At 45.9% G+C, this 27,515-nt stretch overlaps 1 protein-coding gene across 6 annotated transcripts in view; it reads left to right on the top strand.

The window, feature by feature from the left end:
- Positions 1–27,515, top strand: part of MYPT-75D (Myosin phosphatase targeting subunit 75D) — a 393,464-nt gene that overhangs the window by 203,390 nt on the left and 162,559 nt on the right. The gene's annotated exons all lie outside the window — the stretch shown is intronic.

Raw genomic sequence — 27,515 nt, forward strand, 5'->3', positions numbered from 1 at the left:
GGAAGGCCGTTGTTAAATATCCTTTACCGTCTACATTTCCATGAAGTCTGTACACAAGAACGCATTTTCTTCGAAACGTTACTCCGGCTTTCTACAGCTGCTACAGAAAACTGAAACTACAATCCCGAATTGTGTGCTCGAGTTAAATACGGGTGCCCGTGAAAATTTCCTTGGTGTCTGCGGCCTAGCTTGTATAAGTAAATCTCGAACTAATAACCGAAGCCTGGACGCAAAAGTAAAACTGATTGTACAACTTTAGTCCACACTGATGGTGAGGAAGCGGGAAGGGAGGTGGCGGCGCGTTCAGAAATTTTGGAAGTGCCGTTCAAGGATTTACGCTATATATAGCCAACAAGTGCCCGCGTCTTCAGCTTAGGTGCTGTTTAAAGGCTGCTAATAAGAAAATAAACAACCATGCCTGGAGTTGTGAAAAGATTGCCTCAATTGCGTGTACTACTCATTCATAATGAATTTAGCGAAAGGGAAACTACATTCTAGTTGGCCATATCACCCGCATTAAGCGCTGTTCGCGCTTATGCGTCGGCAAGTCGTCACTGGCTCACGGAGCGTACTGACACGTTCTCTTAGTCCAGCCAACAACTTGCCGCGCACATTTCAGGGTTAATTAGTGTTTTCTACTGCAGTCACCTTCGCGTTTTTTGATCAGTCATGATTATTTAGCTCATCATATGCCTCATTGTTACCTTTGGTAACATCGACGTCAAGTGCTCTGGGTTGCACCATGCACTATAGTCGGAGTTGCCAGAAAGTAACTGCCGGGATAGGAAGAAAATGTTGAGCGTACTGGACAGTGGTTGAAGCCTGGATGTTTGGCAGCGAACGCTTCGCAAACATTATATATATATATATATATATATATATATATATATATAAAATGTAAATTCGTTGCCGGCGCGCAGGGCATGCGCAGCGCACGTAAGTGTTCAGCCCACGCAGAGGTTTTGCGCCAAAGGCATAGCGTCGCTGGCGATTGCTGTGTTGCTTTATTCTGTACCGTGTCTTCCGGGCCAGCAGGCTTCGGCCACCATCTTTCTAGCTGGGACGATAGTTTTTCGCAACGGCGTGGTTCTGCAGGCCATTATCGGGAGTGCAGAGAGCAAACGACATTCCCAAGAGGATGGGGAAGGCGCCCCCTTTTTTTTATGCGGCTAATTGCTTTTAGCGAAGGAGGGAGGGGATGGGTGATTTGTCCCTTTTGTCCCCTCTTCTTGGCGTCATCCATAATGTCTCGCTGGGCGCTCATGTAGGCCAGCTTCTGGTCCGGTTTTTCTTCCGCTTTCTTTCTTGGGGGAGGGGGTGGGGGTACCTCCGCGCAGAGGTGACATTCTGTGCTTGGGTGCTTTGTTGCGTTGCTGTTTCTCTTATGCGGAGGCTTGGTTTTCTCCTACCTAATTTGAGGCCGGCGCAATAAAAATGGAAGCGGACGGAGCACTAGCTGTTATGCGCGCTCGACTGCAGTCCAACTTTGCAGTAGGACGTGTGTTCGCGCGCGCAAGCCCGAGCCGTCTTTCGCTGCCGCGTACTTAACTACATTGAAACACCAAGTCTCTGAGAGATCGCATTGTTCCGTCAGGGCCGCTGGCGATGGCTCATCGCTACGGGTGCTGCGTCCTCCATCGGGTTCGTCCTTTTTACGTAATGCTTGCCGGAACCTCGGCAGATCTCGTTATCTCCGTGGCGGTGTATGTGAAGGGCTCGAAGGAAGAGGAGGCTTTTGTTTCTGATGTACGCGGCCACTACAGCTATTTCTGTGTCATTCCGTTCGGATGGATCGAAGCCTCGTTAAATATACCCCCCCCCATCTATCCCCCTCCTCCTCATCTGGAGTGAAAGCCTCCTTGATGACCTTAGTTTAGTTTTATCTTGGCTCTTCTAGAATATGAAAAGAAAACGAAAAGAGAGAACCCGATTATTTCTTGTGCAGCCTATCTTCGATCGGAATTTGCCTGGTGATCGGGCTCCTTGTACCGAGGACGAATTGTTGTCACGATGTTTTCACCGCGAGGAGCTCGCTTAAAGGAGGGAACGGCAGTCAGTTGCCTTTTTCTTTCTTGGGGCTGGTTCTTACATTGTCAAGTTGATGTCAGTGTGTGGCTTCAAAGGTATGTAGTTTTCAAACTTGAAAACTTTAGTTGGAGGACCCGCCGTACGTGAGAAAAAGGAGCAATGTGCTATTAACCTGTTAGTAATGCCGCTCGACACATAGGGCGATGAATTACCGCAAATACCTCTGAATCTGTCGTCGGTTTTGATGGACGAAAGCGAACCGAAAATCACGTCGCACATTAGTCCCAATGGTGCTGCCCTTATATTTATCGAGTCGACCATTTATATGACACGTTTGCGCATACACGACGAAGCGCATTGTTTTTTCTTATCTCTCTCTCTCTCTCTCTTTCGCTGTGCTCCTGAAGAATGTCGCAGAATCTTGGAGGTTCCTTGAAAAGGATGGCTGCATGTGACGAATCGCATGAAAATATTTTGACTTTAAGGACCCCCTCACCAGGCCCCATAGCAAATTTTGGTTATACGCTGGAAGTTGTTACGTGCCCTCTAAGGAGCGCTAAGCAGGAGGGATTTTTCAAATTGGTTCATTAATAGCCGAAATATAAACATTTTAGTGCTGCGAACCCATGATTTCAGGAGGCGAGCGCCCCTGCCAAAAGAGACGCTCTCCACTTGCCCCGTCTAGCTTCCGCAAGCGAAGTTCCTTCCCTGCGTTCTCTCGTATACCGGACCTCGAGGATCGCGTGACGCATACGCCACGGGCCCCGCTTTCATCCCACCCCCCGCCCCCTCGCCTTTTTGCGGCGCGGCGCACTTCCGCTGACGGCGTCGCGCGCGAGCTGTTGTGATTGTCTCGTTTCGCGCAGCACACGATTTTGCGCGCTGTGCACGAGAACATCCGACTAGCGGTATAAGCCAGTGCCACACGAACACTGAGGCAGACGCAAGCGGATCACAGAGTATGATCGCGCGCTGGAACACGGTAGAAGATGGCATAGTTTCGATGTCTGCGCGCACGACTGCGCGACGTAGGGACAAGCAGACGAAATGGAAGTACATCTATCTATCTACGGTACGAAGTAAAACAAGAACACGCAGACATCCCGTTTGTGTCTTTTATTTCTCTAAACCTTAATTCGTCTATCGATGAAACAGATTACACAAATAACAGATGTTGCCTTGAATAATTCTCGAAGTCGCGAGTCACTAAGAGCGACGTCACAGCAAAGACACATGTACAGGCGCCGACAAAAGTAGCATACTCCACGCAGATTGCTACTGCAGCGGCGTCGCTCGGCATTTTGGCGAGCTGAAGCACGAAACATTGACACGAGTCAAGCGACATGCTTGCAGATAATAAAGGGCACCCATTGGTTGTCTCGATCGCAGATGCTGCCTGTAGATGGCGTTGCGATGCAGTTTGCCGTAAAGCCCCTTGATAATTTGAAAGTAGCGACACTCTCCTCCTCACGGCGCTTTCCTCCTCGATTCTCCTCGCCCGCCGGCTGCGCACGGCACGCTATTCCTCCTCGGCTCCCGCGGACGGGCCGCAGGATTCTATGGAGGTGTGTTATTTTGGGCCAGTTGCGCGCCCCAGTGGGGTTGAAAATTTTGAGAAATGCTAATAACAGCATCGATAATGCTGGAGGCAACGTTTATGAGGAGGTTGGTTTTTTCTTAAAGCCGTATGAGCGGGGTATACTGGTTTAAAGGGAGTTTTGAGGCGAGTTCTATACTCCAGACAATTTTTCTGCCATACGATCAGACGCTTTACTTCGTGCGTCTGATCTAGTATTGCTTGTGACACATCCCTTTGTGTGTGGCTTATTAAGCGAAAGCCTTAGACCTCTGTTTCAAGGTCCCGTTGTGAGCTACATAAAATATCACGTGACCGAAGGAAGGCGGGAAGCGAACCGAAGCATATGCAGCCGCGTATAAGAGATGATTAATGATTAGCAAAGTAATGATTGATTATTGATTGGATTAAGATGAATTCGCGTGTATTAAGGATGATTAAGGTGGATTAAAGTCGATGAAGGTTGTCAGGATTGGGGGCTCAATCCCATCGCTCGAGATCCGTTGCCAAGATTGGAGTCCGGCATGAATTCGAAGGTAGCTGGCCCATGCCGTCGTCCAACTTAAACACGCTGAGGACGTTGATGAAGGGAAGAACTGCTTCTCATCGAGAACGAGGAAAATGGGTTTATTTACAGTATTTAAATCAGTCTAACATGACTGCTTAAGAAAAAGAGTGTCAGTCCAACATGACTGCTCAAGAGAAAGTGTGTCAGTCCAACCTGACTGCACGAGAGAAGTGTGTCAGTCCAACCTGACTGCACGAGAGAAGTGAATCGAGCATCCGCACAACAGCGGTTTTTATACACTCGGTCCGCCGGCGATACAAGGCGGCGCGAACGTTCGTTTACTCATTGTCAACTTGCCGCCGCCCCGCAGAACAGTTTACGTACACATCGGCACACACATTCTGATGCCCGGCGCCGGCGACAGAGGGGCGCCGTTCCGCAGAACAGTTTACGCCCACACACACGCAAACACACAGGTGCGAAGGTCTGGAGCCGACGTCAGAGGGGCGCTGTTCCGGGTACCTCGGAGACATTCTGGGTAGCTCGTTGTCGTGCTCATCTTCGTCGTGTGAGAAGCACGAAAAGACAGCTTTCCCGCGGCAGCTCGCTCACGCGTAGCAGATCAGGTTCGTGCTGGAGAGCTCTGGCACAATAGTTCGCCCTCCGAACTAGTTCCGTCACAACGGCGATGGGGCTGGAGGATTTGCGGCGGTGTCAGCACAAAGCCCGCTTCCTCGAACGTATCCTAGCTGAAGCGACGGAGAGTGGGGGATGCGCGTCTTGTCCCTCAGTCGAAATTGGGTGGCAATCCTACATTGCAGCTCGCCATTCTTAACAAGGTGCATTAGGGTGAATGAAGGTGGATTAAGGTGCATAAAGGAGGACTAGGTTGGATTAAGGTCGATGAGATTAATTAGGATGGATGAAGGTGCGTTGATGTGCATTGAGGACGATCGTAGTGGATTATGGTGGATTAAAGTGCATAAAGAAGGATAAGGGTGGATTAAGAGGAATTAAGGTGTATTAAAGAGGATTATGGTGGGCTATGGTGTATCAAAGTTAATGAGGAAGCATTACGGTTGATCAAGAAGGATTAAAGTGCATTAAAGGGCCCCTGAAACGGTTCGGACAAATTTTGTAGGCGCATAGGGTACAGCTTAAGTAGAACATTCGCACCACAATTTAAGTGAAGCGTTACGTATTAATAGAGTTACAAGCGATTACAAGTTACCCTCCTCCCTAGCCATGCCTTTCCTCCTCAACTCGCTCGCCGAGCGAGCGGCGCTAAGCTCCGCCTTCACTGGTCCTGCGTCACGATGCAACGTCACATCCTCCACTTCCGGTTGTTGGAGCACGCCTCCTCCCGCGCGAGACCTCTCCGCTGGCCGCTTGGCCGTCGACCGAGAGCCATCGAAGCAGCGTACGTTGCGAGCATTCTGTCGTAGCGCCGAAGGTGGCCGGTATTCCGGTAACCACAGGCAAGCTGGTCATTTCGGCAAATGACTGGAGGCATAAACTCAAGCTGATGAAGGAACTTCAGAGTAGACGTACGTGAGCAGCCTGATCGGTCTGCACGGTCCAGACACTTGTTGGCGCAGCGCTTAACCAGTCAAACGAAGCGCTAATATTGCTCTAACCAAGTGTAAAACATTTTAAACATTTATAAGAACAACGTGTTGATGATTACACTCCTGTGAAAAATACACACCAGCAGCAAAGAAGAATGCTCTTCGTTGCTGCTACTGTGTATGGTTGAGCTCTGTGCCACCAGGTGGCTGCACCGTGCAGACCATTCACATTTACCTTTCTGCTCATCTCATGGCTCATCCCGGCACAGTCAAGCGGCCAGACCCTGTCCCCTTGCGCTTGTGTTTGCCCTAATACCGGACTTGCGAAACGCTATTGCGTTAGTAATCTTCCGCTGTAAAGTGACGGCCACAAACGCGCAAACCCTGGCGCCTATCGGATATCCGCAGTCCGATGCGCAGCAGCCAGTTCGCTCGTATGCTGCCTTGCAGAGGGACACGATTTCGCAACTTCACATCTTTCCACTCGCTACGTCTGCAGCCCACAACGCAACAAAAGTGATTCATCGTGCTCACGAAAAGACTGATCGACACTGACGGCGGAGCTCTCGTCAAAGACTGCGCACGTTGTAACACAAGCAGACGACACTTGCTGTGTGCCGGAAGTGCTCAAGTGTACTAAAAAACTATTCTTGTGTATTCTCTTTAAGTTATTTTCTTTTTACAAAAACAAAGTAACTAACATTCCAACTATTACGAGCATCATTTGTTCACCATAAAGTTGGAAAAATTATCGACTACGCGCCCTGGTCAGCCAATCAGATAGCTCGCCCATGTGACGTCATATGGGTTATTTGCATCATATGGGTAGGGGCGGCTTAAAATTCCGCCGAGCAGTGCGCTGCGATCGACAGCGATGTGCATTTTTAAAACCTTATAATAAATTACACGCTTTACGCAGAGCACTTAGATGTGTCAATTAATGATCAGAAGGACCTACTCTAACGACTCAGTACGTTTGTAGAAAATCGCCAAAATCGTTTCAGGGTCCCTTTAAGGAGGGTTAGAGTTGATTAAGGTCGATGAAGGTGGATTAGGGTGCATTAAGGAGGAATTTCATGGATTACGGTGGATTAAAGTGAATGAAGGAGGATTGAGGTCGATGAATGTGCATTAGGAGGATTGGGGTAGACTAAGCGGTCTTAGTACTCAATGAACCCCAATTCACCTTAGTCCACCTTAATGCTCCTTCATCCACCTTAATACTCCCAATCCACCTTAATCAACCTACATCGCCCCCAGTGCAACTTAGCCTACCCTATGCGGTCTTAATCCTCCTTTATCAACCGCTATCCATCATAATCCGCCTTAATCCTCCTTCACCCACCTTAATCCTTATTCACGCACTTTAATCCCACTCAATCCTGCTTAATGGTCCCAATCTACCATAATACACCCTAATCTGCCTCTATCAAGCCTAATCCAGCTACATGGTCCCTAATCCACATTAATCTACCCTAGTCCATCGAAATCGGTCTTAATCCTCCTTTATCAACCCCAATTCACCTTAATCTTCCTTTATTCACCTTAATCCTCCCTAATCCTTGTTCATGCACCCTAATCCAACCCAATCGGTTTTAATACCCTTTCATCAACACTTCACCTTAACCCACCATTATCCGACTTAATCCTCCTCCACGCACCTTAACCTTTATTCATGCATCTTAATCCTTCGTAATGCACTGTAATCCACCTTAATCTTCTTTAATACACTCTAATCAACCTTAATCCTCCCTAATCCACCTTATGTCAACCACTAATGATTCATTAATTAACTTGGGTAATCATTCTCTTATACAGGGGTGGACATGCTTTGGGTCCCCTCTGGCCTTCCTTGGGTCACGTGATACTTCGTTTACAATGCGACCTTGAAACATAAAGATCTAAAGGCTTTCGCCTTAAAACTTAAAAAAAAGCTCCATTTTGACTAGTTAACGCTCATCACCTGCAATACGACGGGCATACTTGCCACTAATTTTTTCAGGGCGCAAAGCAGAATCAATAATACTGCACTTCGGACTGAATAACAACATTTAGCGACGTGCGAAGTGATGGAGCCGCCCCAGAATATTAAGCATACTGAGGACAACCGCAACAAAAACGCTGGTGAGCAGGCCGGAAGAATGAAAAAATAATGCCGCATTACGGGATGCTTTGCTACGAGCTATAAGAAAGACTCATCAGCTCGCAAACAACGCTGTTCTTTGTAGGAACAAAGTTCTTTCGGCCAATGTCATGCAGCCACTGCTTCCTACGCAAGCCGTCACGCTTTCATTGTGGTATCATAAAAACGGCATAACCATCTTCAGGCTTCTTGCTGCAGTTATATGCGCAACAGCCCGGCATAGCGCTAGCACATAGACCAGAAACACAGCGTACAACGTTCGCTACGCCGAGCTAAAGCGCCGAGCCAGCCGTGCTCAGGAGAAAAATGGCGCGAACGAAAAAGAAAAACACAAGCAAAACTCAAGATCCGCGCGTTTCCAAGGGCAACGGCAGGGAGACCAATCGTCGTGCAGAAAAACGGGGGCAAAACTGGTTGCCGCGGGGGAACGCGCAAGGGGCGAGGAGGAGGCGAGGAGGTCACGCGGTGGCGGCAGAGTTCAAAGAGTGTCGCTACTTTAAAATTATCAAGGGGCTTTAGTTTGCCGTGACTCTAGTTTGCCGTTGCTCCAGCTCCCGCAGCGTGGAGTATACCACTTCTGTCGGGGCCTGTACGTAGGCGCACTAGCACGTATACGTCATCTCTCCGGCTTGGAGCGCGGCGCCCGCAAGGAGAAGGGCAAACGGCGTTCGGTTTGAAATTTCAGCTCTTTCCGCGGCAGACACGATACTTAGCAGACACGATCGTTAGCGCGCATTGTTTGCACGGCGCTTGTCAGTTCAAAATGGCTAGACCTGGTGAGGGGTCCGTCCCGCGACCAGCTTTTTCGGCATAACAGCACAGTCACCGAAGAGAGCGGTGAACGGTCCATAGCAGTGATCTTGAAAGTATGTCCTCGAATTAGGCACCCGTTGCGCCTGCGCTCCTTCGAAGGGGGCTACTGTAAGCAAGATGCCGGTGTTTGGCCTCCGTGCGCTGTTTCGTCACTCACGGACGTAGTTTTTTGAGACGCATGGGAGTTCTTGCACTACATTGCACATGACGGCTCACTCACCCGCAGCGCCGTTGCTGAGTGGGGCAACGGAGCGGAGCGCCATGGATGTGCTCGATTTGATGAAGCTGGGGGACGCTGTTTTCCGTCATTTGTGAGATATTGCCCAACCATTGCCTGACTCGATGCCGCATTACATAAATATGTGTGTGCAGTGCATACGCTGCGTCGTTATTTCTTGGCATCTGCGTTGCTGTGCTTTTTGCTATCACCCATGGATGTCGCCTATCTTGCGTTCGGGAGCCGAAAGAACCATCCACGAGTTGTCTGCTGCTTGGAGCCGCAGAGAGGCAATGGACTCATGTCAATTGATGGGTCGCGCTGGAAGGCTCTGTAGTAGGTTGTGAATTAGTCCATTTACCTGCTTTGGCTAAAATGTAGTAGCCTTCGTAAGTAAGCTTTAGTTAGACGCGTAATGGGTGGTGAGGCTAACGCGCAACCTATTCGATGTTCCTTGTTCACACGTTCATTAACCTCTAATTTGTACGCGAAATATTCCTCGTTGAAGAATTTGATCATGCGGTAGTGCGTAGTTATTATTGTTTCGAATAGCCTTATTGCAGTACCCTTTTAGTGTTTGTGGAACACCGGCTGTAGGAACACCGGCTGGAACACGTTTGTAGACAGATTTCTCTTTGCTGGCGCACTCGTACGAATGTCTGAGCAGACAAATCAGCCGTAATTAGCGACGTCAAGGAAGGCAAACACGGTAGCAGCACAGTTGCAACAAGTCATCCGTTTCCCGCTTGCATTCACTGCGAGGGACGCGTCCTGCCGTCGGCGCGTGACCACATACACACCGAGAAATTCACGCCGACATCTGTCCCGGCCTCTTTAGTGGCGGAGCTCTAAGTCAGCCTCCTCGCCATATACACCAAGTGATGTGGTTTCTTCGGTCTTTAGAAATACACTATACCTCGCTAGACACTGCACTTCATTTTTGTGCCCTTGAGTAGGTTTGTGCAGTACCATCGAGTTTCGTATAATAGTACCTATAGAGGGAATTCTGGAGCCACCATCTGTGGCGAGTCTCCTATTGCATGTGCCGCAGTGGGAATGCCGGGGTACGGCTTGTCTTGAACGTGACTCGCATGAAGCAGGAACGTGAGCGGCGTTCCTGCTTCATGCGTCTTGTCACAGTGTCGGTAGGCTATCCGCGGTATTTGATAACGTGCAATAATGACTCCCCCTGATCACTTGGAAGGCGTCTGTCGTATTCGTGTCGAGTTCAGCTATTACACGTATACTACAAGCGCATTGAATTTGCAGTTGCCCGCTACAAGTCACGCTGTATGGTTTATACAATGTTCCATCATCGCAAATTGAAACGCGAACCGGAAAGAACTAATCGGAAGACCTGCTAGGCGTAATTACATGGGAGTGCAATCGGCAATTGATCCGTAGCCTTTTAATAAGTGCTTTGTATTCTCGAATGTGCGTTTTGGAGCCTGAACAAAAGTCAATTACGAACGCAGGCGGACACGCAATAACGTATGCTAGTCGCTGTAGACTTGTTCACGTTTGAATTAATGCTGACAGTATATAACTACAAAAGGAAAAAAAATACCTTTGAACTATTTAAGCAAGTGTTCGTTGAAGTAACAATTAAATACCGAGTTGTACGGCTGTTCCTGGCAAAGCGACCTATATATGTGTGAACGTCTGTGGTTTCGACAGAACGTTCTCAGGGCGGGGCCTGGAAAAGAAATGCATAAAATGTTACCCGGTTGTCGCCAGTACATCCATTCTCAAGTAGGGCAACCAAATCTCTATTTCTTTATTATCAATGGAGCTGCAATTTTTTTGTTAACCTAATTTCGTCGTCTTGGGTTCCGTTCCGCATGGGACAGTTGCTTTTAAGGAAGACGATGACTGGAGTGGTTAGCCTATAGCCTGGTAAGTCATACCATCTGTTCAGTGTCACAGATAAAAATTGAGAAAGGGGAAAGGTAGTCGTATAAGCAAACACGTAATGATTAAAAAGAAAAATCGCAGCCACGGTCTGTCTCCCACTTAGTCCTTCATTGCCCTCTCGGCTTGGGTGTTTCCCGAGCCTTTTGCGAAATTTTACGTGTTTGTTTTGTCAACCTCGCCTGCCTTCATGCTACTAAAGTCAATCTTCTTTGTCTTGTTGTTGCTGTACTTATATCACTTCTCATTACGTGGCCAAGCTATCACTGCATTCTTTCTTGAACCTTTCGCTGCAATGTACGCACGTTTCTTGAGTGAACTGTCCTTCTTTCTCACTACGCGTGAAATGAAATTGATAATGAAAGGTGACGTCCAAACTGTCCTAGCGGTTGAAATGATGCTAAAACGTATACGTTTTAGCATCATTTCAACCACTAGGACAGTTTGGACGGTGCACATTACACAAAAGCATTTTCTTTAATCACGAAGACTAGTGCTTGGGTGTGCAATTATATATGAAACGTAAGAAGTCCTGCCGGGCGGCTAAAGCTGGAGGACACGACAAGGTCTGTGCTCGCTATACGGCAGTTTGTCGTCTGTAGTATTTGGAATGCAGCTCTTGGGCGCTCGTTCCTGGGTTGAGCGTCGACCGGCGTCCCTCGGCGCAATCGCGCTCGTCGTCTTCCACAGCTGGCACCGATGCCGCTCATCATGCCAGCGTTCCCATATAGCGCCCCTCCCTCTGCGAAGGCACTGACGGCAGTGGCCCACTGCCAGTAGGTTCGGTGATTTCGGTCTCAAATCCTGTGCCTCAACATATCTCGAAATGAAAACACGTATCGGGCAGCGCTCAAATTTCGCATTTGGGAGTATCGTATAATCGTCGGACATTCCTTTCTTTCCCCCCCCCCCCCCCCTTGTTGGCTTATGCACTGTAAGGCAGTAAGCTCTATTTAAAGATGTAGTGGCGGGTGAATGAAAAAACATTCTATGAAGATTTGAAGGTGCCTTTAATTAATCATCCATGACAATGCAAAACATCATACACCCACATGCCGGCACTCCCAATGTGGCACAGTGCCACGCGTATAGGAAACTAGCAATGACATAGACGGTGGCACCATATATTTCCCTCAATATTGCAAGGAACTCTACCAGTGGTATAGCCTGCTTATTCGGGGTATTTATGCGCGTAGACGAAAAAGTGTTGATGTCAGCTGCTAGTGGCAATTAAATACATACGCACGCACGTACGCACGTACGTATGTACGTGTGAAGCGGATCACATCGGTGTTGAGGCAATTGAGGCGCGCTCAGATACGATTACACCGTCAGGACAAGCGGGGGCTCGTATGTGCTAAAGGGACACATCGACGGGAAGTGCGCTACTCTCCGTATCTGTGTGTTTGCGTTGTTCCTGAACGAGAAAGCCTTGCCATACTTTGGTGCAGTTTGATACGTAATTTCACGGTGTCTTCCAGGCAACCTGAATGCCTTGGCACTGCCTTCTGCCATATCGCTCTACTGAAAGGCGCGCTTCGTCTTGTAAAGCGGGATGGGTATATTTTCTCTCCGTTTATTTGTAGTTTCTTGTTACGCGTAAATATTCGCAAAAGGCCACATAACGTGCCTTTCTCTCTCTCTCGTGTATTCCATGCTTGCCATTGTTCCATAGGATCGAGATAGTTCTTCGTTTTTCATTCGCTTTATTGCTGTATAAACTACCAATCTAAGGACCCGGATCGTCTTGTGTAATCGTCTTCTTGACTACGCATAAAATAAAAATAAATGTCAGGTACATGTAAGAGCCGGATTATGCTTTGCTGGCGCGTAATTTATTGTGAACGGGAACAGAAGTTGCAGAGCGGCAACGTGTAATCTCTCTTATTTTCAATGTAGTGGTTGCGACGAATGCGTCAAGTACACGTATTGAGTCACCATTAAAATCGCGACGTATCCGGTGTTGCTTTACTCATTGCTAGCATTTGTGGACGGTTTCCTAGACTGTAGTAATCATGTAGTTGTGCGGAGCTGTCGGTCACGGCGGGAATGCAGAGATGCGCACCAGATGCAGGAGATTGTGGGGACGACGGCTTGATCGCGCTGGTCCGAGTATTGTGCGCGCGCGCTTGCAGCCTTTGTTCTGGCACTCGCGTGCGCGTTTCGCCTGTCTGGGAACCCAGTGTCGTATACACAGTATACACGAAAGCGTTTTCTCATCTCGGTTACTGCGCCACACCCGCGTACACCGCTTTCCCCGCCCGGTTCGGGCCGTCTGCGGCCGCCGTGCCGAAACCCGCGCTGCCGGAAAACAGGCCCGGATGGCCGGCTGCGTCGTGGGCGCGCACCCGGGAGGCGGGCGCTGTGCCAAGATTGTTGCCCCTCTTCCCTCTTGCTCCACCCCTGTTCGTTCCTCGCCCATTAGCGCCGCTCCCAGCGCGCGCCGGCGGCTTGCAGAAATATTGTTGCGGCCCACGGAGGCGCGCGTCGCGGTCACATGTTACATAAACAGCCGGCCCCGCGGCAGCTGTGCACCTCGGCGTTTGCCTGCAGTGGCACGAGATAGATTAAACTCGCTTCCAGAGCGGTGTTCCGTTCCAGTGTTTTGGATGCCGCGGTAGTCTAGCCATCGCTGTCTGGCTCACTTGGAGTGTGGGAGAACAAAACCCGCGGTGCTGCTATGCTTGCTCCTCAAACGTAATGGCCCGTCCCAGTCGTTACGCGTTGCGTTTATTAATTTGCTTCGCAAGGGTTGGACACTCCTTGAGTCGTTCGCAGTTTACTTCGGTGTTATTCTGGGCGTTCGCCACAAACTGCCCGCATTTTTAGACGCGATGGGCCGAGGAACGCTGCCGTGGCCGTAAGAGTGCTTCAGCTCTACGCATATTTCTTTCGGAGAGTGGTAACGCGAGAACATGCCACGCTGGATTTCTATGTTGTGCTGGTATTCGCTTGTAAGTGTCGTCAACGCTTGGAATGCGCGGATCCGATGCGTAAGGTCATCTGGTTTCTCACATGTGGAAGCGAAATATGCCTTCGTGTAGTCGTGTTAGTTTTACGTGTGTTACTTTAAAGTGTTTACGCGTAACATTATGCATAACGTATGTCATCGTGCCCACGAGAAAAAAAAAAAAAGATGTTTCCTAATCCTACAAGTATAATGAGACAGGGCATGAACAGCTTGGGGACTCGTTAGAACAACTTGGTAAGTGCGGACGTTACCTATTTTCTTTTGGTTGCCACTATAGTGTGGGAATAGTCACGGAACAAAACGCGCTGACAGTAACGGATAATCCGTCACGGGAACTGTAAGGGGTGCATGAACTATATGTAATTTTAATAACGCAACAGTGTACCATTTGCATTAGTATGACCTACAAGTTGTCAGTGTACAGAGAGTAGCGAAGTGTGTATACAGGGTGTTTCAGCGAACACTTTCAAAAGTAGTTAAAGGTTGCCTGTGGCAGATATCACAATTCTACTTCATGAGCTGGTCTACTCGAAGCGGCGGACAATACTTACACAAAAAATGTAGATCCAAAATCGACTAATTAATAAAAATTCACGAATTAAATTTTTAACTAGTTATACTATGGCCCATATTGCAATTTACAAATTCTAGCCCTGGAGTTCGCAAGGCGGATCCACTTGGAACGAATTTTCAAGATGGCACCAGTTTATAGATATAAATTCCCGAACTTTGCGGAGAAATGGATTTGGCGTTCCAGTTTGTTTGTTAACAAAACTTCGTTTCGTGCACTGTAGCACACAAGTAACTGGAACGCTAATGCATTTCTCCGCAAAGTTCGGGAATTTATATATCGAAACTGGTGTCGTCCTGAGAATTCGTCCGAGTGGATCCGCCTTGCGAAGTCCACTGCTAGAATTTGTGAATTGCAATATGGGTAATAAGTAATTAGCTATCAAACTAATTAGTAAATTCTTGTTAATTAGCTGATTTTGCATTTCAATTTTTTGTGCAAGTAGTGTTCGCCGCTTCAATTAGACTGGCTCATAAACGAGAATTGAGCTATCTGCCACAGCCAACCTCTAAAAAATTTTGAGTGTTCGCTGAAACGCCTTATAGGCAGGCCTTCAAGCTCGCCATAGGTGGTATACCCAGCTGTCTTTCGCTTCCACTTTGCGGAAGCATGCATTCCGCATGTCACTGGCTTACCCTGTTCGATTTTTCGGACTTTTGACCCAGGATCGCGGACTAAACTTCGCTCGATAGGGGCGCGGTCGGACGTTCTTAAAGAGCTTTAGATTAAGGGACTCAAGCGGCTTGCGTACGCAAGCGTAACGCACGCCCCTTGCGTCCGCTAATCTGCAGCTCTGCTCGAAGCTGAGCCGGCCCGGTTCCCACGTCAGTGCGGCCGCCGTCGGGAGTGCAGGCCCGCCGGCACCACTGTCCGCTCCAATAAATGGGCGCAAGGCCTCCGTCAATGCGTGTGATCTCTCGAGCGCGTCACGCTGGCGACGCTAGCGCGGTGTGCTCAGGCGGACGCAGTCGCCCGAGGAAGAAGCGCCGCTCGACGTCGATGAGGGGCGGCCAGTCAAGGAACCGTAGTGTACGCGTTGTGGTTCCGTGGCGTGGAAGCGCGCGCCTCCGGAGGCGCGACGCCCGCTGTTACGCGCCGCGGGCGCCTTCTTTCGCGCCTAATTGGATTTCGAACGTTTGCGGAAGAATGCTCGGCGCCCGCGGTGTGTGCCTGCGTGGGAGGAGAGCGAGACCGAGGTTACCCAATTGCTCCCGGCTTGGGTGCCTTTATCGACCGCCGTTAATAATAAATCAAGTGGCCTTCCTCGGCTCTTTATGAGCGGAGACACTTTCGGCCTCCCGAAGTAGTAGTTCATAGCCCGTGGAAGGGCGATCTGCGCGTGCACAAAGGTACACCCAAAAAGCGAACGGAGCCTGTTGTCGCGACCAGTTACAAATTGTTTCGTGATGACGCAAAAATGAAATTTTCCACGGGGTGCGCTCGTTGGCTTCTCTCTCAGCTGAGCCCGCTCTCTTGTCGCTTCTGTGCTGCCAAAGGTGCCAGCCTGCGGGGCGACGGGGCATTTCGCCGTGTTCCGCACCTCCGAGCTCCGCATTTGCAGTTTCCAGCTCCGGCTTGCAGTTTGTTGTCTATTTAACCATCAGCACCTACGTGCACTCGCAGCGTGGTTGACAGCGGAAAAATTGGACGGCATTGGCGATCGAGAGCAAAAAGGAAAGGCGGCTGTCTTGTCACCGCTTGCGAACACCTCAGACACGCGCTTTCTGAGCGTGTTTGCCTTCTAGTCATGCTTGCGTAGAAGCATATATCGTCACATTCTGTTCACATTACCCGCGATTGTCTAAACTATATTTGCATAGCGAGTTGGTGCGGAAACCCAAGTTTTTGTGCCAAGACATCACAAATCGGCAGGCGACACGTTTTTGCATTTTCACCAAGAGTAACAGCACATTCAGCCGTCAATTAAGATGCGCTCTTCACTTGGCCGTTGGAAACGACCGATTTCTAAAATCGGAAGCCGAGCGCAAGTCACCGATGTGTCGCTATTTTTGTTCACGTGTCAGGCAGAGCAAAACCGCATTCTTCACAGGTTAAAATTTGAACAATGGTTAAATTCGGTTCGCGACTTCATTTCAAAGGCAGCTGCACGTTGACTAAGTGTTCTTTAATTAAACCACTTTACAGCAGCAAAGACGCAGCATTTACATTGAACGTCCTTATAAATTTACTGTCTCCACTAAGAAAGCGGAGTCGTTTTTACACTCTTGATGGCAGAGGGGCGTGCGTTGGTCTAGGAAACCCTCAAGCTTGCGTTGGGCCACTTCTAAGCAACTTTCCCCATGCTGACGGGCTTACTGTAGATTGACGAAAACACTTAGTCAAATTCCCCCATTTACGTGCTAAAGGGCGGTGCGAGGAAAGTAATTTATAGGCTGCCTGTTTAAGAAACAACGTAACCTAATAATTACTTTTGGCAGCATTTATTTTATTATTATTTTTGAACTGGAGCTTCGGAACAAAGCGTATCGTGTGTGCGTGCAGCCACACATGCACTTCCACATTTTCATGACGGAGCACGTACGGCATAATACCCAGCTTTAAAAAAAGAAAAAGAAGAAACATATTGTGAAAGATGGATTCGTTGGACGGCGAGGCTAAGCGCCATGTCTCGTTTCTTGCTAGTTTCTTTTACTTTATTTATTTAGTTTATTAGTTTTATTTCACTGGCGCCACTCTTTACTGGTTGCATAGTGGTGCCTGCGCAATACATCACAGTCCCTACACATTTAATGGCCGAAACATTCTTAAACCGCCCGCCTGCGTGCGGACTGGGGCGGACGCCTGCAGGGCAGTTCTCGTCGCAAAATTTGGTGTACGCTGAATTACAGTGTACTGTAGCTGAATCCGTACGAGCGAATAGCACTCGCACTCTGATTGGGCGACACGGTGTGTTGGCAGCTGGCAACCATTCAGCTGAACAAAAGGTGTTCAAGGTTGGCAAACACCTTTCACAGCAGATGACACTGGCATATTTTTGTAGATGTGAGTTCAAGTTTCCACGTCGTGGTGAAAATGCAACTCTAGGCTGTTGCATTTTGTTCTGCAGCCGCATATGTTGCGTTGTCACTGTCATCCTTGTTCGAAACACTGCACAGTCATGTTATCTGTGCCACCTTTTAAAAATATATTCTAGTCGCATCATGTCACAACATGGGACATATCCTCAGACGACCACTTTCAGTGCACGCTGCATTGGCTGGTTAAGCAAAACCTATTGCATCATCTAACGTGCCGTGTTCTACGTCAGACAAAAGTGATAGTATCGCCAAAAGTCATTTGTCCGAGAATCGCCATATATTGCTATCTATACTCGGTTGTGTTCGGCACGATGGTGCAGTTTCTGTAGTTGTGCTAGTGACAGCTTGCAAGAACATGCAGCACACGCATGACTGAGCACGTGTGTGTGGCTTCGAGCACAGCTTTCTGATTTTCCTGTATTTGCTTGTTCATGCTTTTTCTTTTACTCTCCCAATGTCTTTTCCTTTTTTTTTTTTGCATATATAAAACTATCAACGATGAAGCATGACTTAAAACAAGCCTTTTTGAAATTGAGAGCTTACTGCTTGTAAACTTTCTAAACAAAAGAGAACCTTAACTGAAGCAAAAAATAAAAGATGTGCTCAAACATGATTGAAGTTCTTACCGTGTGTAAATATGTTGTGCATAAGTGGTAACATAAGCAAGAAAGTGAAAGTTAAGCAGTGAGCGTACAATTCATTATGACTGCCATAAAAGCAGTATGCATGTGTTATGGTTGAATTATGCAGATATATACTCATCAAATCTTTTGAAGGAGAATATTTATATGAGAGAAAATAACAATTTATATTGCTGATAAGAAACCTTATTTCGAGTGAAATCAAATAATTATTCTTTCTCGCCTGCCTGGATGGCCAAACTGTTGCCTTTTTACTACTTAGACTTACCTAATTGAGCATTTAAACAATGTATGACACATTACCAAAGTGCACAAAAATCAATCAGTATCATAACAGGCATGCTCCTTCTCTCAGCCATGACAGCAAACAAGGATGATCGACTTGGGACTGTTTGATGCTGTCAGCATCATACATGCATGTTCTATTTTGATTCTTTTTCTTCTCTATATAAAAATAAGGTCGCACAGGATCAGTGAACTATTGTAAGCTCTACTCAGGTTATTTGAGCAAATTGGGCATGCGTTGCATGTTATGTAGTAACAACCTAGCTAGCTAATGCACAGCTATATTTGAAGAAAATGAAAAAATGCATAGCATAACATAAACAGCTGGCAGTACCTGTATTTTATCAGAAACCGCGCATGCCGTTATACATCCAACAACAAAGCTCAAAACAACACTTCAGTTTCACATTCAATATTTTGTTGTGGCAGTTGATTCTATTGACTGATGGTGTATGGAAAAAATGAGCCATGAAAGATATTCATTCTACAATTAATTTCTCCTATTTTCCACTGATGATCATGTCTTCAAGATGTAAAATGAGGGGACAAAAGGTATGTTTCCCTGTCTAGTTTAACCACGCTACAATAAATCTTGAAAAGCATCTCTAATCGCATGTTTTTTTTCTGTGCCGGCTTAAGAATTGCCATCCTAGCCCATCCTTAAGTGTAGTAACACTATAAGTTATGATTATTAGAAACTGAGCTGTGCAGTTTTGTACGAGTTCAAGCATACTGGAAAGGATTTTAGTTTGCGGGTTCCATACCGGACAGGCACACTCTAATATGGATCTTACATTAGTAAAGTAGTTCTCTAATTGTGGGAGCCGCTGTCTGTGCAGTTACGTTTGACTAAGCTCAGCATTTCGCAAACTCTCACTGTTATGTATTCAAGCTGCTTAGTCCAAGTTAGGTCGGATGAAAAATAAACCCCAAGATACCTATATTCACTTACTCATGATAGCTGTACAGTATCTAATGTATAATCAAACAGGTATGCATTGCATTTATGTGTGAAGGAGATGAACAGACACTTACTGGTGACTAATGTGCAATGTGTTCTGCGTAAATCCACGAAATTGGTGTGCTCTATTATCTAGTCACTACTCAAGTAGTCAAATAAATGGTACCCCCATGAACACTGTGAAAGAGAACACAGAAATTTGCAATGAAGAGGCTACAGTGGCTGAGCCTCTGTGCCAAAGGTAAAATTGTTCCACAAGAAAACATGCATTGTGGTAAATTGGGTACGCATTCACATTTACTGTTCAAATCCGCACATCACAAATATCTAATTCCTTCCCGCATTGATCACAATTGTACCGACTTTATTGCAGCACTGTGTGTGTGGGTATGTAACCCACACACACAGTAATATAACCTGACAAATCAAGAGTGTGGTAATTCAGTACATTGAAATTAACTTTGCATGCGGCTTAGATTATGTAATCCTCCTACACATATGGGTCACCCAGGTATCAGCCACTTTCTTTACTACTCGTTCACTGTTACACCTGAACTATATGGTGCCACGAGGCACTGCTGTACTCCTGCAGGCATGCTAGAACAGCTTGGCTATGCACAAACATCTCTTTCCATCACTATAAAATGAAGGTGGTGCACATTTGCTGTCAGAATATGCTTATAAGCATAACTGCTTAGCATTCAAAAAAGTCTTTGGAATGTAAGGGTTGGTGCTCGGCTTTGCTGGTGTGACATTTTACATTTATAGTGCAAGACCACATCGATGGATAGGAAGGACTCAACACAAATGCTTGTGCTGCGACCTCCCAGTTGTTGTAATGCGGGTAATATTCTATGGTTTCCTATGTGGTTTTTAGCTATAAACATGTGCAGAAATCAGTAAATTCGAAACTATATTAAGTAAACAGGGACACCATGAAAAGCAACATAACACTCAAGTGTACCTATTTTTTTGTCACATCAGGTCTTTGTGCTGCAGCTCAAATATATGTATGCACAATTTATAGCTGAAAACAGCATGTTTTTCTCATTTATACCTTGGAATGATCAGTGCCAAAGATTTCTAAAGTGCCAGGCATACATATAGTTAGTGGTCTAATGGTTACTAGTCCAGCGCTTTACATACTGATAGCTATGCTTGTTGCAACTTGAGTAGCACATTAATAATGGACTACTAGGTACATCTATTTTGTACCTTTCCTTCGATGTCCTACCCTCTGACACAGAAGACAAAAGTCCGGACTGGAATATTTAATCAAAAGGCAAGCAGGTTTTTGGCACCACACGTCTCCATTTTCTACACATGGTACTCATGGCATGTTCTGAATGTACATATATTGCCAGTGGTGTATCTTCTTATGTGAAAATACTTTGTTCAACACATTTTTACCTGTATATTTTTAACTTACCCATAAGTTCTCTCTGCTCTACATGTACAGATACCTCCTTCAGTAGTGGCATGTGTTCTGTGCCTTCATTAGTGCAGTAAATGTTGTGAATGCTGTGAATTCATGAAATAGAAAGACAAGAAACATGCAGGCGAGAGCACCACGACAAACCAGGATTCTAAAGCTTAGTTCCCCTTGTACTGTCGCATGGTTGTGACTGATATGCTCACGAAGGCTTGGGTCATTTACATTTCAAGTAATGAGTGACGGTTGCATAAGTGAAACATCTTCATCTGCCTCTGTCAGTGACTTAAGTACATGCAGCGGGTTAAGCTGTGTGATTATTGGTGTAGCTGAAGTGATGTATCACACACAGCTTCCGCACATAATCTGATTGGCCAACAGCGTGCAAGAATCAGTCTTGGAACTATCGGTTCAGTGGTGGTTTTCCACTAAATTGACTGTTGAGGGAGATTTCACTTGATCAAAAAGCCCACGTGAAAGTGAGCCTAGAACTCGTGAGACCAAATGCATTCACCATGTATGACTGAAGAACAACACGTGGCAGAACGATGAGCAGTGGAATTAATCTCACTAGTATACAAAGTGTGTAGCTTCATTCAGCATTTCAATGCTGGTATCCTAAACACAAAATTTTGAGCTATTTAGATGGCATAATCAACAAGACCACTCTAATAAGTGATGACGAGGGCTAAATAAAAAGCTGCTGCCTCGGATGCTGTCATTGGTCTAAAATATGCATTCTCACATGCAGCGGATACAGTCCATAAATTCTTTGCATACTGTTGTAACTAGCCCACATGATAAAATTTAAATAAGACCAGCTGAATACTCTATAGAATATTTTTGATGGGGTCTAATTGTTGCAACATGTCTTGATAGAAGTGCTGTTTTATTTACACACACATGCATGTAAATGCAAAGTCTGCATTCATATTGTATTTACACATTACTGTGGGCTTCAGATGACCAGCACAACTTATACAATCAAGACATAAGTATGTATTATATATTGTACAGGACTCATTCCTATTAGTTACACAATTAATTTTTTTCACATGCAGCAAGTCAACTGCCCACGTAAGCTCATGTTAATCTAAGCTGGACATGGGTATTGTTTCCAGAATATGATAAAATAAAGAAGTGTCCATATGTATGGTTCTAAACTGGATCTTTGACAACATCTTATCTGACTGGGTAGTAAATTTATGCCAAAATAAAAATGTGGCACACTGACCAAGACAGTATGGCTAATATAGGGAGCAGATGTTCTGCCAGCTGAGTCAACTGAAAATTTTGCCAGCAGTTTGTCCTCATTGGGTGGCTTCGATCACATAACTAATGCTGACATATTTGTGAGAATTTGTCTTCAGAACATTCTCATGACAGCCAATAGGCACCTTTATGTTGTGATAGCAGCTGAATTCTCAAGCGCAATGCACTGTGGCCATGAACATGCTGAAGAATGAGAAGAGATGAGATGCCTCTTTCCATAATCTGGCAGCATAGCTGAAAATGGTTTAGTTGATGAGTGGAACTGTGGCCAGTTCAATGAAGGTCGATGAAATGGCCCCTTAAAGCATCCAGTATTCTACACCCAGGAATGATTGGTGGTGTTATGCTTACAGCTAGATGAAAGAGTACTGGAAAAACGCATAGCAGGCATATTTTGCTGGCACAATCAGTTTAAGGCTTATTATTCGACGCTGACTGTTGGTGGAATCACCAAGAGGATAGAACCTAAAGCTAGAACCTCCCAGGCAGGTTATGCTGGTACTAGTAATAAATTTTGTTTCCGTTAAACTGAAGGCTCGTGACAAAATGGGTGACACGAACGACATAATGAAATAGGGTGGATCTACAAAGCAACGACAAACTTTCCTCTGGCTTACTGTGGCTGCATTAAACAAGAAAAAGGGGGTTAACCGAGGGGCCCGATTTTTATTAGTCATATCATAAGAAGCCAGCAAACACTGACACCAAGGACAACATAGTGGAAATTACTTGTACTTACTAACTGAATTAAAGAAAGGATAAATTAATGGAAATGAAAGTGGATGAAAAAACTTGCTGCAGGTGGGGAACGATCCCACGAAGGTTGTGCAAAGGTTGTGGGATCGTTCACCACCTGCGGCAAGTTGTTTTTTCATCCACTTTCATTTCCATTAATTTATCGTTTCTTTATTTAATTTATTAAGCACAAGTAATTTCGCCTATGTTGTCCTTGGTGTCAGTGTTTGTTGGCTTCTTATGATCTGCCTGCATTATTAACGTGACCATGGCTAGCCAGTCGGGAAGAACTGTCAGCAAAATTTCTTTCATGCGATTCTGCTGGCTGCTAGCAGAATGTCGTATATCACTATACCTTTGTTCAGTCGTGTTTATTTTTACATGCATATATTTTTTGTCATAAAACGTAAATTTGTACGAAATCGGAAGGAAGCATCCAGTTCTTACCTGTAATATGTTCATCTACCATGCTACTGGTGTCTGCACAAATAGACTTTGTGCATGATCACCAGCTAAAACTAAGCAGTTACGATTCTTGGGTATGCAACTGCTTGCATCACGAAATATAAAGCTGTTTAGTGCAATCTAGAAATTCCTGCTGTTCACATCGATTTCCACATGATAAAAATGAAGGCTGCCCGAAATTATCATTCATGACTTTAGTGCTCTCAGAGCGCCACAGAGTGCCACATTTCACGACAGCGCTGTATGTCTTGAAGTATGTAACTTTTAAGATGTTCTTTAAATCCGCCTCACCGATATAAGCATCTTCAAAAGCGTAGTAACAACTTTTGAAACAAACGATGCATGTACAAAGCTAAAAAGGCCGATGTGATAGGGCTTTCTCTATAGGGGTACTAAAATAAGAAAACTCTATCGGCAACACTTATGCGCAGTTCACTTCTGAGAATGCACACATCGCATGAAACTAGAACTTTTACGCCCAGTACCACTGCAACACATCGTACCTGCCTATTTCGCCAAATACATTTTAAAAAAGGTTTTGCGCTCACCGCTGCACTGTTCTTGCTAAAACTGTGCAGAAAGATAGCATCTTGTAGTCTACGTCGTTTAGTGTAACACTTGGCACAGTTAATTGCCTGTTCTTGAAGAAAAAAAGTGCAAATTTTCCTGCATTTATGGAGACCCGAGCTGCTGCCACGATGGTGCAAGCATAATCCTGTCGTCGCCTGTGGCAGCTGCAGAAAGCAGCATTTCAGGGCTGGCTCCCGCATGTTGCCCGCCCCTGGAACACACGACTATGGTGGCTAGAAGTTGTTAGGTGACGCAAACGGACTGCGAGCGCCACTCCTCTGATTCATGTCTTGAGTAGGTGGTGCTGGTCTCCGTAGTGCGATGCGGGCAGCTTTTAGCACTTTCTCTGTGATTTGGGTTGAGGAGTCCTATTTTCTGAATACAATGTGTAATAAATGTTGTTTTGGCAACCTGGGTTTCGTTGCTGAGGTTCGTGATTGTTTCTGCTGTGCTCCTTCATTAGTTGGAGCTGGCCGTTGTGAGCTAGGACATCGTATGAGAATCACGACTTTCCTTTCTATTGAGTGCCGTGCAATAATCAATCTCTCTCAAGAGCTGAAACTGCATGTAGAACTTTATTCACTATAGACCTTTAAGTCCTCACTTGCGCTTTTAACTTACCGGCGCGAGAAAGGGAAGGTCTGAGGTGCTTCATACATTTAAAAACAAGGTCTTCTGTGACTGATAGCATACACATCGTGCCAGACAGAAGGAAGGTTACTTGAAGGATCTTTTACACCATATACAGAACATAAATGTTCTGCAAATCCATCAGCAGTGTTCTAGACATCATAATTTTCATCAAGAAGGCATATATCATTGGCGCTCTTTGGAAGAGTGAGGGCCCACGAAGCTCCAGAAATATTTTGAATTACGTGCCATGCTGGCTTTCAACACATTCAATGTGGTCATAGTGATGATTCCAATAATAATAATAATAATAATAATAATAATAATAATAATAATAATAACAACAACAACCGTAGTGGTGATACGGCACTCTAAACAGCTCGGAAGGCTAAAAAAAAAAGGCTGATGCCTGTAGAGTGTCTGAAAGCCAGCCATCCAGAGCAGGAATTTGCAGGGTGCAGAAGACCCCCCCGCCCCCCTCCACGTGCAGACACACACACACACACACCGTCGACGGGTGCACAACATGCAGGAGTACCAATTCAGTCCGGTCGCAAGGAAGGGGAGCCCGAATGGCCGGGGGAGGGGGGGGGGGGGGGTTAGCGAAAGCTCTGTATGCCAGATATAAGCATGGAGTTGTGGTGTCAGGCCGTACAGACATGATGGGGCTCAGGCTGTGCTGACCGCTTGTTCAGACGAACTGAAGGAGAAAGGTGAGTGCTGTCCAGAGAGCCGTCAAGCACCCTGCAGAATAGACAGACTTGTGCAATGTGGTACTGCAGGGTGTGCCACTTGAGGGCTGAACAAAATCAAGTTTGTCAGTGATGTGACTTTGGTGCAGGGACTATACTGGTGAGCAGTAGTCAAGCTGTAGAAGAATGGTAGAAGTGTAGAGTGCTTGGAAAACCTCAGGTCCACAGGGAAGGGAGACACGAGACACAAACCCAAAAATGTGACGACCCTTAGATACAGTACCTGGTGACATATTCAGAAAAGTTGAGAGAAGGGCTGAATGTTACACCCAGAATGGGAAGGGCCCGAACAATCTTTATAGGAGCGCTGCCTCCGAGGAAGTAGGTTGGACACACATCAGTTCTGTAATGGCTGATACTCATGGCTGCACTTTTTGCAGTGCTACTACAAAGTTTCTTATTGTAGGCCCAGTCATTCATCTTTACAGAATGTATTTATTTCATGCGCGTATGCTGTACACTGGCATGATGTTGCAGTGGAAGTGTTAACTTGTAAATCAAACACATTCTGCGAAGATGCATTAGCAACTTGGTTTTGAGTTGATCCTTTTCCTGACTACAGTTTATAGTATTGCAGCGAGAAACATTTTAGTGAAAGCTGAAGAGATTTGGTCAGTTTAAGCATACCGACTGCACAAAGCACTAATGACACTTTTTCACTTTCCCCGCAATGCACTCGTACAATCTGCTCTCTCCAGAAAAAAAAAAGGAGATCAAAAGCCAAGTACAGTTCCATTGACTCAGAATGTGCTGCTTCTCAAGCAGTTATCGAAGCAATCCTGGTATACGCGGCTGCATGCATATGTCTTGCATTTATGCTGGTCCTCCTATGCACTGCACACGGTGCACGTATTGCAAACATATTTCTTTTTGCGTGACCAAGTATAAGGACACACTGACTCAAACATGATTGCGCGGTGTCATGTTTCCTTCAGTGCGTCAGCGTTCTTGAGTGCTGCACGAGCGATTTATCCCCCACTAGCCCATGCACTTCAAAAAAGTGAGTGAAGGAGTACTGTGAACATGTACTGAACTGGATTCACATGCGGAATAGAATAGCACACCGTCAGCTGAAACGGACCGCGTGGCTGATGACGTACGTACTTCCCATTATTCGGCTACTAGTGTCTTTCGCTTTCGAAAGTTATCTTTGCCTCTGGAAAAAGCGCGGAGCTCGCCCGTAAAAGTTGAGTCCCCTGAGACCACACGAAACACGCTGCGGTTCACCACCCGAAGTTCCACACGGTTCATTTACCACATCACACACCACATGAAGTCAGGAGTGCCATATCCCCTAAATCGCTGCAGCGCCAGACGGAACTAATTCATTTCCTTTGACAGAGTTTTTCAGCTGGGCTCGTTCACTCATCATCATCATCATCATCATCATCATCATATGTACTTTATTTCTCGTCCGAGCGAGGGGAGACTGGGACTAAAGGCACGAAGCCTGACAGAGGTCCCAGATCCCACGGTCACAACAGCGGATAAAATCAGTACAAATGAATACACATAACGTACATACATTTCGCACAAGAGATCATAATTTCAGTAACAAAAATGATTACAATATTTGTTCGTTAGAACCAGTAAGCCGCATAAACACTAGCACAAATTCTATCAGTATGCACTCTTTGTTAGGTCATACATGTCTACATACAGATGCAATAAAATGAAAATGTTAATAATTGGTGAAAGCAAATGTCATCGGCGAGTAATAATGCATTAAGCTGTCTTCTGTAGGAGCTTTCTGAAGCACTAAAGTTTAACAGTTCTCCTACCTTGTTTACTATTTCTGTCGACTGGTATATGAATGTTTGGTTACCATAAATTTGTTCTTGTTTTCAGTAAGTGTCTGGTATTCCGGCGCAGTGAATAACGAGGTATTGCATCGTTGTCTATTTTGGTGAATAATTTTTGTTTGTGTATGGTGATCAGAAGTTTCTTATAATATATTCTGTCTGCTCGAAGAAGGGAGTAGCGTTGAAATAATGGAGCTGTTTCAAGGTCTACAAAACGACCATGGTAATTGCAGTATATACGAAGGATTCGTTTCTGCAAAAGAATTAACTTGTTGTAGTTTGTTTTTGAAGTTGTACCCCAAACCAGGTCCCCGTAGCAGAGTTTAGAGTAAAGGAGAGTATTGTATAACTGTTGTTTGAGCCAAAGCGGAATCAGCTGGGTTATCCTGTTAATAATACCGACAGATTTAGAAAGGTCATTGCATAGCATCCTTATATGCGAACTCCAAGATAAATGTTCGTCAAACCAAACGTCTAAGAATTTTTGTTCTTGGACATGGTTAATTGCTGTACCATTGTAATTAATGTTAATGCCATTAGTTATGTTCTTGTTACGAGCCCTGAATAAAATGTATGTTGTTTTTGCAGTATTTAATTCAAGGCTCTTTGCACTCAACCAAACTGAT

Source organism: Dermacentor andersoni, chromosome 1, assembly GCF_023375885.2.
Source record: "Dermacentor andersoni chromosome 1, qqDerAnde1_hic_scaffold, whole genome shotgun sequence".
In the NCBI taxonomy this organism is placed as follows: domain Eukaryota; kingdom Metazoa; phylum Arthropoda; class Arachnida; order Ixodida; family Ixodidae; genus Dermacentor; species Dermacentor andersoni.